We start from the raw sequence: 16,314 nt of genomic DNA on the forward strand, positions 1-16,314 counted from the left end.
CACTGATCAGGCTGCATTGATGGGCACTGATCAGGATGCATTGATGGGAACTTGCAGGGCTGCATTGATGGGCACTGGTGAGGCTGCACTGATGGGTACTGGGGATGCTGCATTGATGGGCACTGATCAGCCAGCTCAAGTGAGCCCTCAGCCCAGACTCAGTGTGCCATCACAGAGGCCGTCCAGACAGTAATGGAACAGGCCGCATTCCAGACCATTTAGGCAGCAACCAGCAAGCAAGCCTAACCCCCCCCCCCCCATGATGCCAGGCTTGGGCTGGACTTACTTTAAAATGTGGGAGGGTCTATCAAATTTACCTTTGGGTTGAAGCCCCTGGTATTTTTCCCAACTAGCAGCACCCATGGGTACATTGTTGCAAGACTACGCAATTGTCATTCAAAGTGTGACAGCGCTAAAAGCTGAAAATTGGCTTGGGCAGGAAGGGGGTAAAAGTACCCTTATTGAGGGGGTTAAAAGCCTTTGGAGCCCTTTAATTATTTCCCCCAATAGTACATCCTTGCAATGTGTTACTAAATGAATTGTGTTTGCCACCAGCTTGATTAAATAACTTAAAGCGGAGCTCCACCCTACATTCAACAATAGGCTAATCATACTGCCGACATTCAAAATGTTTAAAACGGAGGTTTTTATCTTTAAAATCTAAACAGTACCTTTTGTTTAATGAGGATCCCGGCTGCATAACTGCGGGTATTCGTTGGGTATTGTGTTACTTCCCGTACCACACACTGTGCTCTGGGATGAGGATGTGTATTCATCACAACGGGCGGTAACTTTAAATTCCGATGCCTACTGTTGTGATGGCAACACAAGCTGACGCCGCTGCTCCCCGTTTGCGAGTGCGCTTGCATGGGATCGAGCGGTGGATGCTGGGAATCAGCATCACCGCAACAAGGAAGTGCCTGCTTGTGGGCTTCTAATGCCCACAGTTAAAATGGCAACGGCACAACGAGCGGAATATAAATGTAAATAGCAGACAGAATGACAGAGGAGCGGACGTTGGACACCAAATATGTAAGTTTATTTAAGCTATGCTATTAACTATTTAACTACCCCAAAAAAACAAAACGTATTTGCGTGGGAGATCCGCTTTAAGGCCCGGATTCAGGTAACATTTACGCCGACATATCTACAGATACGCCGCGTAAGTGTCAATGTGCGCCGTCGTAGCTATGCGCCTAATTCTTAATGCAAGATACGCCTGAAATGTGGCTTCATCCGACCAACGTAAGTTTCCTACGCCGTCGGAGCCTGGGCGCATATTTACGCTGGCCGCAAGGGCGCTTCCATTGATTTACGTGTTGAATATGCAAATGACCGAGATACGCCGATTCACGAACGTACTTGCGCCTGTCGCAGTAGTATACACCGTTTACGTAAGGCGTAATGTGGCTTCATCCGACCAACGTAAGTTTCCTACGCCGTCGGAGCCTGGGCGTAAAGTTATTCCACCATATAGGAGGCGCAACCCATGCAATGGTATGGACGACGGAACAGCAGTCGTATTTTACATCGTTTACGTAGGACTACGTGAATAGGGCTGGGCGTAGGTTACGTTCAGTGATTCGACGTATCTTAGGTGTTAGGTCCGACGTGATTCTGAGCATGCACACTGGGAAGCGTCCACGGGAAGGCGCATGAGCCGTTCGTTCGGCCATTCATTTGCATGGGGTCACAGTTCATTTAAATGGATCACGCCCACTTCCTTCCTACTTTGAATTAGGCGGGCTTACACCAGCCAATTTACATTACGCCGGTGCAACGTTGGGAGCGAGTGCTTTGTGAATACTCTGCTTGCCTCTCTGGGATACGTCGGCGTAGCGCATATGAGATGCGCTACGCCGGAACAAAGATGTGCCGATCTACCTGAATATGGCCCTCTGTGCCTAGGATTGTTAATAGCATCCTAGTTAACCACTTCCCTACCGCCTCATTGTGAAATGACGGCGCCAGGAACCCCTCCTCGATCCAGGTGGACGTCATATGACGTCCTGCGTTCCCGGCGATCTAGGGCAGGCGCCCGCGGCGACGCTCGTGACCTGGCGCGGGTGCCCGGCGGCCGCGATTGCCGCCGGGTGCCCGCGATTGCCGCCGGGTGCCCGCGATTGTCGGTAATCACGGCAGGAGTGTGGATCTGTGTGTGTAAACACACAGATCCACACTCCTGTCAGCGGTGAGGAGACCAATGTGTATTCCCAGTACAGAGGAACACACATCGGTCTCCTCCCCTTGAGAGTCCCCTCCCCCCTACAGTTATAACACACCTTAGGGACACATATTAACCCCTTCAATGCCCCCTAGTGGTTAACCCCTTCCCTGCCAGTCACATTTACACAGTAATCAATGCATATTTATAGCATTAATTGCTGTATAAATGTGAATGGTCCCAAAAACGTGTCAAAAGTGTCCGATGTGTTCGCCGCAATGTCACGGTGACAGTAAAAAAATCGCAAATCGCCGCCAATACTAGTAAAAAAATTAATAAAATAAAAATGCCATAAATCTATCACCTATTTTGTAGACGCTATAACTTTTGCGCAAACCAATCAATATATGATTATTGCGATTTTTTTTTACCAAAAATATGTAGAAGAATACGTATCGGCCTAAACTGAGGAAAAAAAAAACATTTTAAGAAAAATTTGGATATTTATGAAATAAAAAAGTAAAAAATATTGTGTTTTTTTTTTTTAATTGTTGCTCTTCTTTTGTTTATAGCGCAAAAAATAAGAACCGCAGAGGTGATCAAATACCACCAAAAGAAAGCTCTATTTGTGGGAACAAAATGATAAAAATATTGTTTGGGTACAGTGTAGCACGACCGCGCAATTGTCATTCAAAATACGACAGTGCTGAAAGCTGAAAATTGGCATGGGCAGGAAGGTGCGTAAGTGCCCGGTATGGAAGCGGTTAAACAGAAGGTACACAAATGCAGAATTCCAACTGCTTAAAATTCAAGCAATGGTAAACTATAAAGGACAAAAAATAATTACCACATTTTGTTATCCTGCTTTATAGCTCAGTCATCCTCATCTGTGACTGGTTAGCGTTAATAAAATCACAGTCCTTATCTAGTCCCTATCTAGTCTTATTATAAAATACTGAATATACAGTAGTTACTTCTACAGAAACAGGCAATCTTTTGTGCTTCATTAAATACAGGACATTTATACTCTGCACTGACGCATTGTGAAATGCAAGCAGTTTGTGTATTATGCTAGCTGTGTATGGAGTCGCAAACACAATATCACACATGAGCTGTTTTTAAGTCTGAAAAGTGACAGGTGCAGTATTTTAACAAAGCAAAATGCCAGAATGATAGACTGTTAATTGGTAGCATTTGTAAATAAACACTGTAATAAGACAAGGGCCTTATCAGCTGAGCATAGTTCAATGCGGTTTGCCATTAACAGCTCTACAAATTTAATCCACGTCAAGAGAATAAGCACTGTGCTAAAAATAATGTCAAAAACTAGATTACAGTTATTAAAAAAAATATATATATATTTCATCATCCTAGACTGATTATGTATATTATGATTATGTATATTGTGTGGAGTGCTTCTTTATATGGAAGTCAACATGTAGGGGAGGACCCATTTATTGTTCTTTGTACCTCAGGCCTCGTACACACGTCCGAGGAACTCGACGGGCAAAACACATCGTTTTGCTCGTCGAGTTCCTTGTGAAGCCGCCGAGGATCTCAGCGAGCCGAAATTTCCCATTGAACAACGAGGAAATAGAGAACATGTTCTCTATTTCCTCGCCGAGATCCTCGTCGGCTTCCTCGGCCAAAAGTGTACACCCGCCCGGGTTTCTCGGCAGAATTCAGCTCCGACCGAGTTTCTGGCTGAATTCTGCCGAGAAGCTCGGTCGTGTGTACGGGGCCTCACTGTTAGACGAGGTTCAGAGCAAGAATTTCATGCTTTTTGACATTTGTTATTTGTTTGACTTCAACTAATATAAAAATAGAAGGATTTACTCAGTAGTGAAGTGAGGGCGGAAATGCCATAATAAACTTAGCATTGAAGCCTTCACGCCCAAACAGGAAGTGAGGTAGGCAGCAGCCATCTTTGGGTGTAAGAAAGTTTGATAGACAATTAGACAGCTGAGTAATTTAGGTGTAGTAGGTGAGAATTACTGTATAAATAGCGGATGGAGAACTGGAAATACCCACCCCTGAAGACGACTGATTGGCTGGCGAAACGTGTTGGAGGGGCTACCTGGTGGCATCATTATCGGTCAGTGGAACGCACACTGTGGCAATGTTTCCTGGTTTTTACTGCTTATTTGTATTTATTTCTGAACAAGTGAGTACAATATACTATATTTGTTTTAACCCCTCCCCGCCTAGCGGATACACATATATGCGTCCTCGGCTTTCGGGGGGATATACCGAGATGATGCCCGCAGTTGCAGGCATCATTCCAGTACCGTTGTTTGGAGAGGCCTTTGGCTTTCTAGGCATAACAACCGATAAGCTAAAATCCGCTCGGTTGTTATACCGGAGGAGCGAAAGGGGACATCCCCCCTCCCGCTGCTCTGACCAGGTTTTAACTTGTAAACACCAAATGTCAGAAATAGGCTTAGTCATGAAAGGGTTAATGCATCATTTTAAATAGAAAATGTTATTACACTATGTGAGTCCCCCCTTCTGTTCCTATACATGGTGGATGTGACATGAGGAGTTGATGTATAGAAACTGGAGGAGGTTATTGGTGGAGTGGGGAAGGAGAGGTGCTGTGGACTGTCCTGTAAAAGATATGGAAGGGGAATATCCACAAGCCTTGGAGACGTTGATGCTGAGAGGCACAAAGTCAAAAGCATCTGATGAGTGACACTGGGCACAGAGCAACGCATGCAACTCTGTGACGTAAGATTGGGATCCCTGAAGCACTTTTTATGTCTGGAGCACCTTATAATGACATATTTTGGAGCACTTTAAGCTCAAGACACTTTGAAAACATTCTCTGGAATCTGTTGGCACGTCTTATTTAGTTTTTTCACATGAATGTAATAAGGATGTGTATGGCAGTGTAACAGGAGTGACTTTTGGGCACAGATTGAGCCAGGAGATGGGGGACATATGTTAGATTGTTTTGGCGTGGACAGTGATCTACAGTATATTCCTTAATGTCTGCAAAGAATATTCTATGACTCATCTCTCTGTGCAGACTGTTGACATGTTAAATGAGGCTGGCTCTTGAAAGGCCTTTCATTGTGTGATAACACTGTTTAAAGCCTATTGAAGCTCAGAGGTGTGAATACCTTTCTGTCGGAGACGGACCGTCTGTCTAAAGATGTGGATTGAGAAGAATTCATTGTGTGATGGTGTTTTGTTTGAATTCTGTTAATGAAGGAATGTGACTTCTCAGGTGCAGTGATTAGGTCATGTTAATTATAGACCGGCGCCGAGAAGTCTGGAATGTTTAGCAATTAGCCATCTGAAGGTGTATTGAAGCCCCCCAGGGTGTGATGGGTGGGTGGAGAGTTTGATTGTTTCTTTCATGCTTGAACTGTATATAAAACTTGAGAGCTAACCATTAAAGATGTCTTGCATTTGAAACCAGAACACAGAGCAAGTCTCTTTATTCTGGGAAATGGGATGTCTGATGTCTGTTGGATGGTTGGAGTGTCCGATAAGCTGTCGTAGTTGATGGAAGGTCGTAAACTGTGGTGACCGTTACAAGCAGTAACATTGTTATTGATAGCTTGATAAGGACAGAACTGTGAATAGTGATTTACAAAGGATTTCATGCTGCATGTGGTATTATTGTGTACCATTATGTGCGTCACCGCACCTGCGGGTCACACTCACCTGAAAGTCACATTAAGGTGGAGTTCGGACTTAGAGATGAGCCATACACCATGTGCAGTGATGTAACCTACAACAGAGTTTCTCTGTGAGCATTCGATCCCATGTCACTACACACCTTATGCCCCGTACACACAATCTGGCTTTTGCCCGGCCAAACTCACATCGGAATTCCGACGGAATTCCATCGGAGTAAAACACGGAGTAATACTCACCCAGTCTTCCAGTAATGCTGAACCTGCCCTCAGACAGCCACCAGCAGCTCCCGGACAGCAACAGGTTTGTGAGTATCTCGGTTACTTGGGGAGCCACAGCCCTGTCTTAATCGAGTGTCTGGGTTTCAGTCAAGTTTCAAAACCTGGATTACTGGCTGAATCCTGGACAGGTGGCAACCCTAAATTCTCATCACAAAACTTTTGGTGCACTTGTACATATATGAGAGCTGTTTTCTCTGCCAAAGATTGTGTAAATCTCTCCATCCAGCCCTGAGATTTAAACAGCTTGGCCACACAGCACAGCCCTGTCTAGCAGGGTAGGGGGCCCTGACCTGTCTCTGCTTGCAGTTTTACATACAGATCTCCTTCTCATCCCTACACTATGACTGGGCAGTGAAAGGAGAAGCAGCACAATGTTAAAGTGTTACTAAACCCACAACAGTACAATCAGTCTCCATATGCAGTAAAGCATGCTTGTTATACTCACTGTGCAACCTAAAGCCTCATACACATGATCAGACTTCCATCTGACTTTTCTGTGTATTTTGGTCCAAAGGGTCGTTGGCCATGAACTTGGTATGCATACAAAACGGCAGAACTTTTTCCGCCAACATTCACCAAATCACGTGTTTTTTCAGCTCTTTACTGCCACCCTGCCACCCTTTGGGCAACTTCTTCTATTGTTGTCTGATGTTTAGCATTGGTTCCTAGCATGCATGTTTGTACTTTGGATTTTAGTCCGATGGACGTGTGTACACACAATCGGATAATCCTCCATCGGACATTTGTTGTCGGAAAGTTTGAGAGCATGCACAGCGAACATTTGTCCTTTGAAAAACCAACTCCAACATCATTTGTCCGATAAAGCATGTCCGTCGGACCGTTGTTGTCGAAAAGTCTGATCGTGTGTATGGGCCTTTAGGGGTTAACCCTCCGCATTGTGTAAAAAGGCTATTTGATCCTGTCTTCTCTGATGCACTCCTAATAATTTTCTGATAATACAGTCAGGCTGCACATGCTCAGTTTGGTGGGTATTGTGGGTATTGTTAGAGAGGTTTTTTTTTTTCTTGGGAGGGTGCAAGTGATCAGCACAGGGCCAATCAGTGCTCTCCAGACAGAGAGTCAGGGGTCTTGCAGTCTCATAGAACTGTCAGAAAACTCCTCTTACTAGCTTTAACCAGTGCTTGGCCAGACACTGGTAGAAGTCACAAGCCTGCTCTAACTGATTTAGTAGTTTATATTTACTAACACTATTGTATTTCCATGTTCTGTGTTCTGTGTACTGTGTGTGAATGCAGAGTCCTTGGTTTAGTAACACTTAAAGTGTTGGAGTCAGGTTAAATGTAAAACCTATATTAAACCAGAAAACAGACATTTATTAAATTCCAGCTTGCCAATTCTTAGAAGTGGAAGCTTTATTTGTGGCCTTCTTTCCTTTATTTTCAACTGGAGATCTAGCCAGTGGGTCTGTAATTTTTAACTTCCTTTAACAGACCAAGCTGTCCAGACAGAGTAGCAGTTCGAAGGTTGAGACAAACCATTTACCACTGTGACAGGGTGCTTACAATGGTCAGCTTTTATTCATTTATGTAAAAATGGTTTGCTCTAACTGCTTAACTGGAGTTCAGGTTTAATCTGCGAATCAAGTACATCTAAATCTGATAGGCTAAGACTACCCTTTCCCCAGGCTGACATTGCTGTTGTCCAAAGGTGTCTCCATTGTACTTCTATCAAGCATGGACACCCACAGGAATTATGTTACTGGCAGGATCATCAGGTGAAATAAAGGAACAAAAGTCAAAAAATAAAACTATTGCAGCCACCACATGTAAGGCTTGGTAGGCATTAATACTGTATATAAAATTTTTGTTTTTGGGTTCAATGTCGCTTTAAATGTCAGGTCAGGTTTTAAGTTAGGCAAAATTTTAAAAGGTATGGGTTCATTTTAAAAGGTGGAATTAAGAGTTCTGGTAGCAGAGCAATAACTATAAGGAGATGCTTTAGTCCTAGACACACCTGACAATTTAGAAACAGTAATGCCCCGTGTACACATGTACACATGTATGGGATTTCCAACGGGAAAAGTTCCCGTCGGAAATCCCCAGGGGAAAGCCGAGAACCTGCTTGGTTCAGTCTTTCCCCTACACACGCCCGTTTTTTCCGACAGGAAAACTGCGATGTAGTTTTGGCCTTGAGGCGATTCAGTTCGCATTTTGTAGCGCTATACAAGTTATTCACTCACTCACTCTGTGTGTATGCTCCATCGCAGTTTTTCCCATAGAAAAACTCCCAAAAACCGGGACAAAAGGCCGCCGTTTTTTTCGGCGGGAAAAAAGAGAGCTGTTTTTTGGGCAATTTTCTTGTTGGAAAAACTGCGAGGAGCACACACACAGCTGGGATTCCCGACCAAAAGCTCTCCTCACAGTTTTCCTGTCAGGGAAACTGATCGTGTGTACGAGGCTTAAGATGGGCGCTAGGAGTTTCATTTCTTCTTAGTGCCCAGTCCTAAAAACTACCAGTATCAGGCTTCTGGCAGTAAAAATTTGCAGGAATTATTGTGACCCTAAAATCAAAGCCAGTGTGGGAAGATTAGCTCAATGTAACACTTTAAGGACACAGTCCACTTACCAATTATTCCTTTTATGGCTTCCCTGGCCCACTTTAGGCCTCATGTACACTGCTGCTGGTAAACGGATGTTTAGGAGAAGTTGGGCATTTTTTTCAACTGCCCTGAACTCTCCTCTATGTTATCTTATCAGTACATGTACACAGGGTCATTTATAGTCGTTTCTTTACAGTTAGGTTTAGAGGCTTTTTCTGGAACCCCAAAAAATGCATTCAGAAGCTGTGTTTAGAGACATTTCAAACGCCAAACACGGCTAAACGAGGTAACTCGCGTTTAGCAGCATTTTGTGTACAGACGTTTTTCATTTTAACAACATTTTTTTTTCAAAAGCTTCTAGACGCAAGCACGGCTAAACACGGCATGTAAACGCGCAAAACTAATGTTTTTAGACGCCAGTTTCTAGCTGTCAAGTTATATATTTCAGGAGAGGTTGAACAACGTCTGTCATGGATATGCAATAAAGTCTGGCAGCTTACCTGTCTCCATGTGTTCATTAGAGGCCTGACTCTCTTCCTGGCTGTCTTTTATAACCTTCCTCCCTGTATGGTTCCACCCCAGGCCATCCCAGGAAGCCTAAATTAACCACTGCACTGCTAGACTGCTTTGCTGTTCAACCTTTGTTTGTAACTTGAGTTCCTGTCTGCTGTGTGCTAAGTTTACCTTCCTGTGTACCGATTTTGGCTCATATCTGACACTCCTGCTTGCCGGTTTCCCTGACCTTTTGGCTGTCCCTTGGTTACCCTTGTCTGCCTGTTGCCCTGACCTCAGCTTACCCATCACTATCGCTTGTCCTGGTTGCTGCTTCCCCTCTCTCCCTGCGGAGCGTGACCTAGGGGACCCCAGGGGTCGCGACCTGGATCCAGCTGCAGTGAAGGCCATCCTCACCACCAGAGGCTCTGGTGAACACCAAGCTGGGTCTTAGACTCCACGCCCTGGGGAATCTTGGGCTCACGCTTCCTCTCTGTTCGCAGCAGTCGGCTATAGGGTTCACTACCCTGTGGTGCATCCCTGACCCTAACGGGGTGCAGTTGTCACCTGGCCACAGGTGACCTGACAACGTCCCACCCATGTATATGAAGCCTTAAAAAGAGAAAGTTGAGAGAACACATAGGTTTCCCATGCAGTGTTTTTTCGACAATGCACAAACAAATGTTCAGCCTCCTGATTTGCTCTTGCAGCACCACTCCTCTGGCCCGCAGGCTTGGGCCCTTTTCTGTTCTTCTAAACCAGGGGTGGGGAACCTTTTTTCTGCCGAGGGCCATTTGGATTTTTGTAACATCATTCGGGGGCCGTACAAAATGATCAACTTAAAAATTAGCCTGTTATAGCGGGGATTAAACGTGTCCCCCCCCCTGCATCACTGGACCCCTCTACATTACACAGCACCCTGCATCACTGGACCCCTTTACATTACACAGCACCTTCCACCTCTGGACCCCTTTACATTACACAGCACCCTGCATCACTGGACCCCTTTACATTACACAGCACCCTGCACCTCTGGACCCCTTTACATTACACAGCACCCTGCATCACTGGACCCCTTTACATTACACAGCACCCTGCATCACTGGACCCCTTTACATTACACAGCACCCTGCATCACTGGACCCCTTTACAGTACACAGCACCCTGCATCACTGGACCCCTCTACATTACACAGCACCCTGCATCACTGGACCCCTTTACATTACACAGCACCTTCCACCTCTGGACCCCTTTACATTACACAGCACCCTGCATCACTGGACCCCTTTACATTACACAGCACCCTGCACCTCTGGACCCCTTTACATTACACAGCACCCTGCATCACTGGACCCCTTTACATTACACAGCACCCTGCATCACTGGACCCCTTTACATTACACAGCACCCTGCATCACTGGACCCCTTTACAGTACACAGCACCCTGCATCACTGGACCCCTTTATATTACACAGCACCCTGCATCACTGTTCCCCTTTACATTACACAGCACCTTGCACATCTGGACCCCTTTACATTACACAACACCTTGCACCTCTGGACCCCTTTACATTACACAGCACCTTGCACCTCTGGACCCCTTTATATTACACAGCACCCTGCATCACTGGACCCCTTTACATTACACAGCACCCTGTACCTCTGGACCCTTTACATTACACAGCACCCTGCATCACTGGACCCTTTACACTACACAGCACCCTGCATCACTCGACCCCTTTACATTACACAGCACCCTGCACTGTGCAGGACATTAATACATGAGTTACCATGACCATTGACCAGTTCAGGACATTTACCTAGGGTTGCCACCTGTACGGGATTGACCCGGACAGTACGGGGTTTGAATCATGTGTCCGGGTCTCCTTCCGCCTTCTACCCGGACACATGATTTAAACTGTACTGTGGCTTAGCTGATGGAGGAACACTAGTAGTTAAAGTTGCTAGGGGAAAGTTCTTATCCTTATACAGCAGTTCGGACAATTTAATCTGAGCCCCAATGTCCTCTTCTATACAGATACACTGAGTAATGTAATTGCCGGGATCAGCAGCACAAGGATTACTCTGCAGGGACTATTTGATGGTTTTCGGGCTCAGGCGGAGTAATCCTTGTGCAGAGGTTCTCGGCAATTACATTACTCAGACAGGGTATCTTTATAGAAGAGGACGTGGGGAGATTAGATTGTCAGGACTCAGAACTGCTGAATAAAGATAAGAACTTTCCCCTAATGACATTGTGATTTTTTTTAAATATGCAGCATGGGGGGAGGGGGTAAATGTCCTGCACTGGTCATGGTAACTCACAGTGCAGGACATTAATACATGAGTTACTATGACCAGTGCAACTGTGTAGGTAGGACATTTACCCCCTCCCCCCACCGCCATGCTGAATATTAAAAAAATCACAGACAGTCATCACCGTTAATAATCTTCAGACTGCATACAGAATGATGCAGTCTGAAGATTATTAACTTTGATGACTGTCTGATTTTTTTAATATGCAGCATAGCGGCGGGGGGAGGGGGGTAAATGTCCTGCACAGTGCACAGAACATTAATACATAAGTTACCATGACCAGTGCAGGACATTTACCCCCCTCCCCCCGCCGCTATGCTGCATATTAAAAAAACTCGCTGTATTTCATGATGCTGTCTGGCTGCCTTACTTGCTGCTGGAAATGGTTCCTCGTCGGTGGCGCTGGCTCGTCCTCTCTATGCTCCTCCCATCAGTGCCATCCCAGCCAGCATGAATGGTGATCCCCGCCCGCCGTGAGTGACGTCACGCCGCCGGGCGGGGTTGTAAACCTAGGGAAGCATCTTAGCTAAAGTGCAACGGCTGGAGGCTGGCGCCGGCTAACAGGGGCGGGTCGCAGGAGAGGAGTTAATGCTATTGGCTGGAGGCTGGCACCGGCTAACAGGGGCGGGCCGCAGGAGCGGAGTAAATGTATTTCTAAACACACGGACAATGAATGAATGATCGCCATGATCATCCATTCATTGTCAGTGTGTTTAGCAATACATTTACTCCGCTCCATAGTGACAATCGGCGGCGGTGTTTTACAATCGCATGGGGGGCCGGATTGAATGATTTTGCGGGCCGCAAGCGGCCCGCGGGCCGCAGGTTCCCCACCCCTGTTCTAAACAATAATTCAAGTGATTTTAAAGGGTCATGTTTTATTTTTTTGAATAATAAATATATTATACTTACCTGGTCTGTGCAGTAGTTATGCACAGAGCAGCCCCAATCCTCGTCTTCACGTATAGAAATGTTATTTCTATCTGAGGCACTAAAGTTGCATATAAGCCCTGCTCCGCTCTCCAGCACAGTCACCCACCAACTGCATTGTAAGCCGAGTTACATTTCTTAAATTGCTACGTGGCGGTGCCACCCATTGACGTTACATATAGTGGCACCTTCCCCCTTGTGACGTTACCAGCCGGTGCATGCTGGAGGGTGTCCCTGAATGGCAGTTTGAAATTTTTTTTAAACTTTAACAGGGCGTCACACTAATTTTGGCCAAATATAAATTCTAAAATGTAAAGTGTAAATAAAACAGATAAACTTTCTTTTCCTGCAAACCTTAAACTGAAAAAAATAAGTTAGAAACTGCACATTGACTGATATTGATGGAGTGATTAGCAACAGAATTGTATTGGAAATACTCCCCCACAACAGAAGTTTATAATTCATGGTTTTGGCCTTACTCTAAGTAAAGTAATTAATTTTGCAAAAACATATGAAGCAGTTCAGGCTCAGATAAAACTAATGACTGAATCAAACAAAGTGCATGAAGTAGAACAGACATCTAATACTTCCAAACAGTCACACTAAGTGCACACAAAGGAAAAACAATTTCAAAGTTATACTGCAGATCTGGAAATTCACATACGGTACTATGTCCCACAAAGTGGAACTAAATTGTGTCATAAATGCATACAGTACAATTACTAAAATAAAATATGTTTATCCAAAGATGTGTACAGTATTAATGTAGCATAAACTGTTTATTCAGGGGATTGAGGGATTGAAGTGGTTATTTCCAGTTTCGGGACATGGCCCTAGAGAACTCTATAAGGAGTCATTGTGCAGTCACTGTCAGTAATGAAAAGGATTGAGGCTCTATGTGCGTTATAGACGTCAGTAAGTAGTCTGGGGCTTCTTCTAGCAAAATTAATACAAGTTTGTCATCCTAAACAAAAAGTTGGGGTGGGGTTTTAGGCTAGGTTGGTATTAGAGTTGATTAGTTCAGTAGGGTTATGGAGAATACGTTAGAGCAGTATAGTTAGAGTCCTTTCAAACTACCAGCGTCCGAAAAACACTGGGTAAGCTCCGCTAAAACTAGCGGCGCTTTACCGACATGTTATAGAGCGATAGCGGGTGCTTTTAACCCTCGCTAGTTGCCGAATAAAGGGTTACAAGTGCCCACAAAGCGCCGCCAAGGCGCTTTGCAGGCGCTTCCCATTGATTGCAATGGGAAGCAGTGTATTTACCGCTCATAAAGTGCTGCAAAGAAGCTTCTTGCAGGACTTTTTTTGATGCCCTGCCAGCGCAGCGCCTCAGTGTGAAAACACTTGGGCTTTCACATTGGGATTGCAGATGAAGCTTCTTTCAGGCGCTTTACAGGTGCTTTTTCAAACCAATTTGGCGGTGTCTTTGACTTAATATACACTCTGCAATCGGTTTGTATAAATAGGTTGCGATTTTGATGCGGTTCAGAATCCGCAAAAAATTTGCTGTGAATTCCCACTACATCTTGTCTGAACCAAGACTTAGGCCCAGATTCACAACCGAGATACGACGGTGTATCTCCAGATACGCCATCGTATCTCTGAGTTGCGCCGTCGTATCTATGCGCCTGATTCTTAGAATCAGTTACGCATAGATATCCATTAGATCCGACAGGCGTAAGTCTCTTACGCCGTTGGATCTTAACTGCATTTTTTTTTGACCGCTAGGTGGCGCTTCCGTCGAATTCCGCGTTGAGTATGCAAATTAGCTAGATACACGAATTTCCGAACTTACTCGCGGCCGACGCAGTAAAGTTACGACGTTTACGTTAGGCTTTTCCCGGCGTAAAGTTGCCCCTGCTATATGAGGCGCAGCCAATGTTAAGTATGGCCGTCGGTCCCGCGTCGAAATTTGAAAAAGTTACGTCGTTTGCGTAAGTCGTCCGTGAATGGGGCTGGACGTCATTTACGTTCACGTCGAAACCAATGACGTCCTTGCGGCGTACTTTGGAGCAATGCACACTGGGAAATTCCACGGACGGCGCATGCGCCGTTCCGAAAAAACGTCAATCACGTCGGGTCACAGTAGTTTTGCATAAAACACGCCCCCCTGATCTAAATTTGAATTAGGCGGGCTTACGCCGGCCGATTTACGCTAAGCCGCCGCAACTTACGGAGCAAGTGCATTGAGAATACAGCACTTGCCCGTGTAAGTTGCGGAGGCGTAACGTAAATCAGATACGTTACGCCCGCACATTTTTACGTGGCTCTACGTGAATCTGCCCCACAATATTTAACCTTTAACTGCTTGCCGACCAGCCACCGCAGTTATACGGCGGCAAGTTGGCTCTGCTGGGCGAGATCACGTAGCTATACAGTGGGGATCGAAAGTTTTGGCACCCCAGGTAAAAATCTGTATTAATGTGCATAACAAAGCCAAGGAAAGATGGAAAAATCTCCAAAAGGCATCAAATTACAGATTAGACATTCTTATAATATGTCAAAGAAAGTTAGATTTTATTTCCATCATTTACACTTTCAAAATTACAGAAAACGAAAAAATGGCGTCTGCAAAAGTTTGGGCACTCTGCAGAGTTAATATCTTGTACTGCCCCCTTTGGCAAGTATCACAGCTTGTAAACGCTTTTTGTAGCCAGCCAAGAGTCTTTCAATTCTTGTTTGAGGTATCTTTGCCCATTCTTCCTTACAAAAGTCTTCGGCCCCGTACACACGGCCGAGGAACTCGACGTGCCAAACACATCGAGTTCCTCGGCCAGTTCAGCCCTGAAGCCGCCGAAGAGCTCGGCGGGCCGAGAGCTCCCATAGAACAACGAGGAAATAGAGAACATGTTCTCTATTTCCTCGTCGAGCTCCTCGTCGGCTTCCTCGGCCGAAAGTGTACACACGACCAGTTTCCTCGGCAGAATTCAGCCAGAAACTCGGTCGGAAGCTGAATTCTGCAGAGGGAAACTGGTCGTGTGTACGGGGCCTTCCAGTTCTTTGAGATTTCTGGGCTGTCTGTCACGCACTGCTCTTTTAAGGTCTACCCATAGATTTTCAATTATGTTGAGGTCAGGAGATTGTGAAGGCCATGGCAAAACATGGCATTTTTATAGTAATCAGCACTGATTGCTATAAAAATGCAGATGGTCCCAAAAACATTTTTTTATATATATTTTTGGGGGATATTTATTATAGCAAAAATTGTCGCTCTATTTTTGTTTATAGCGCAAAAACTAAAAACCGCAGAGGTGATCAAATACCACCAAAAGAAAGCTCTATTTGTGGGGAAAAAAGGACGCCAATTTTGTTTGGGAGCCACGTCGCACGACCGCGCGAAATGTCAGTTAAAGCAACGCAGTGCCGAATCGCAAAAAGTGTCCTGGTCTTTGACCAGCAATATGGTCCGGGGCTTAAGTGGTTAATATTAACTAATTAAATCCTTTAAGTGCAAAAGAAATTATAATTACATTGCAGTTAAGTCAATTAAAACTTTACACATGTAACATAATCACAATAACAAAAATATAATTACATTTAGTATTAAATAATATTAAAAAAAAATGCACAGGTGAGCTGCAAATTTTCCTGAACCCCCAAAACATAAATAAGGTTGTAAAGTGGAAGCACTATCAAATACATACACTGGAAGACAAAACTAGCATGCTGTCCTCCACGCTCCCTCTGAGTCCTCGATGTCTTCTCCCATCCTCTTCTGCTATGATTGGACGCCTGATAGGCTTCCAATCACAGAGCCTATCGCTTCAGCCAATGTGTAAACAGCAAACGCACAGCATTGCACCCACTGTTTACCAATTTATAAGCCTATTAGAGCCCACAGGCTCTGATCAGGACGCCTATTAGAGCCCATGGCTCTAATCAGGCACTTCCAAAACACCCCCGCCGCTGTAATTCAGATGCCCG

Source organism: Rana temporaria, chromosome 1 (genome assembly GCF_905171775.1).
Source record: "Rana temporaria chromosome 1, aRanTem1.1, whole genome shotgun sequence".
Classification (NCBI taxonomy): Eukaryota; Metazoa; Chordata; class Amphibia; order Anura; family Ranidae; genus Rana; species Rana temporaria.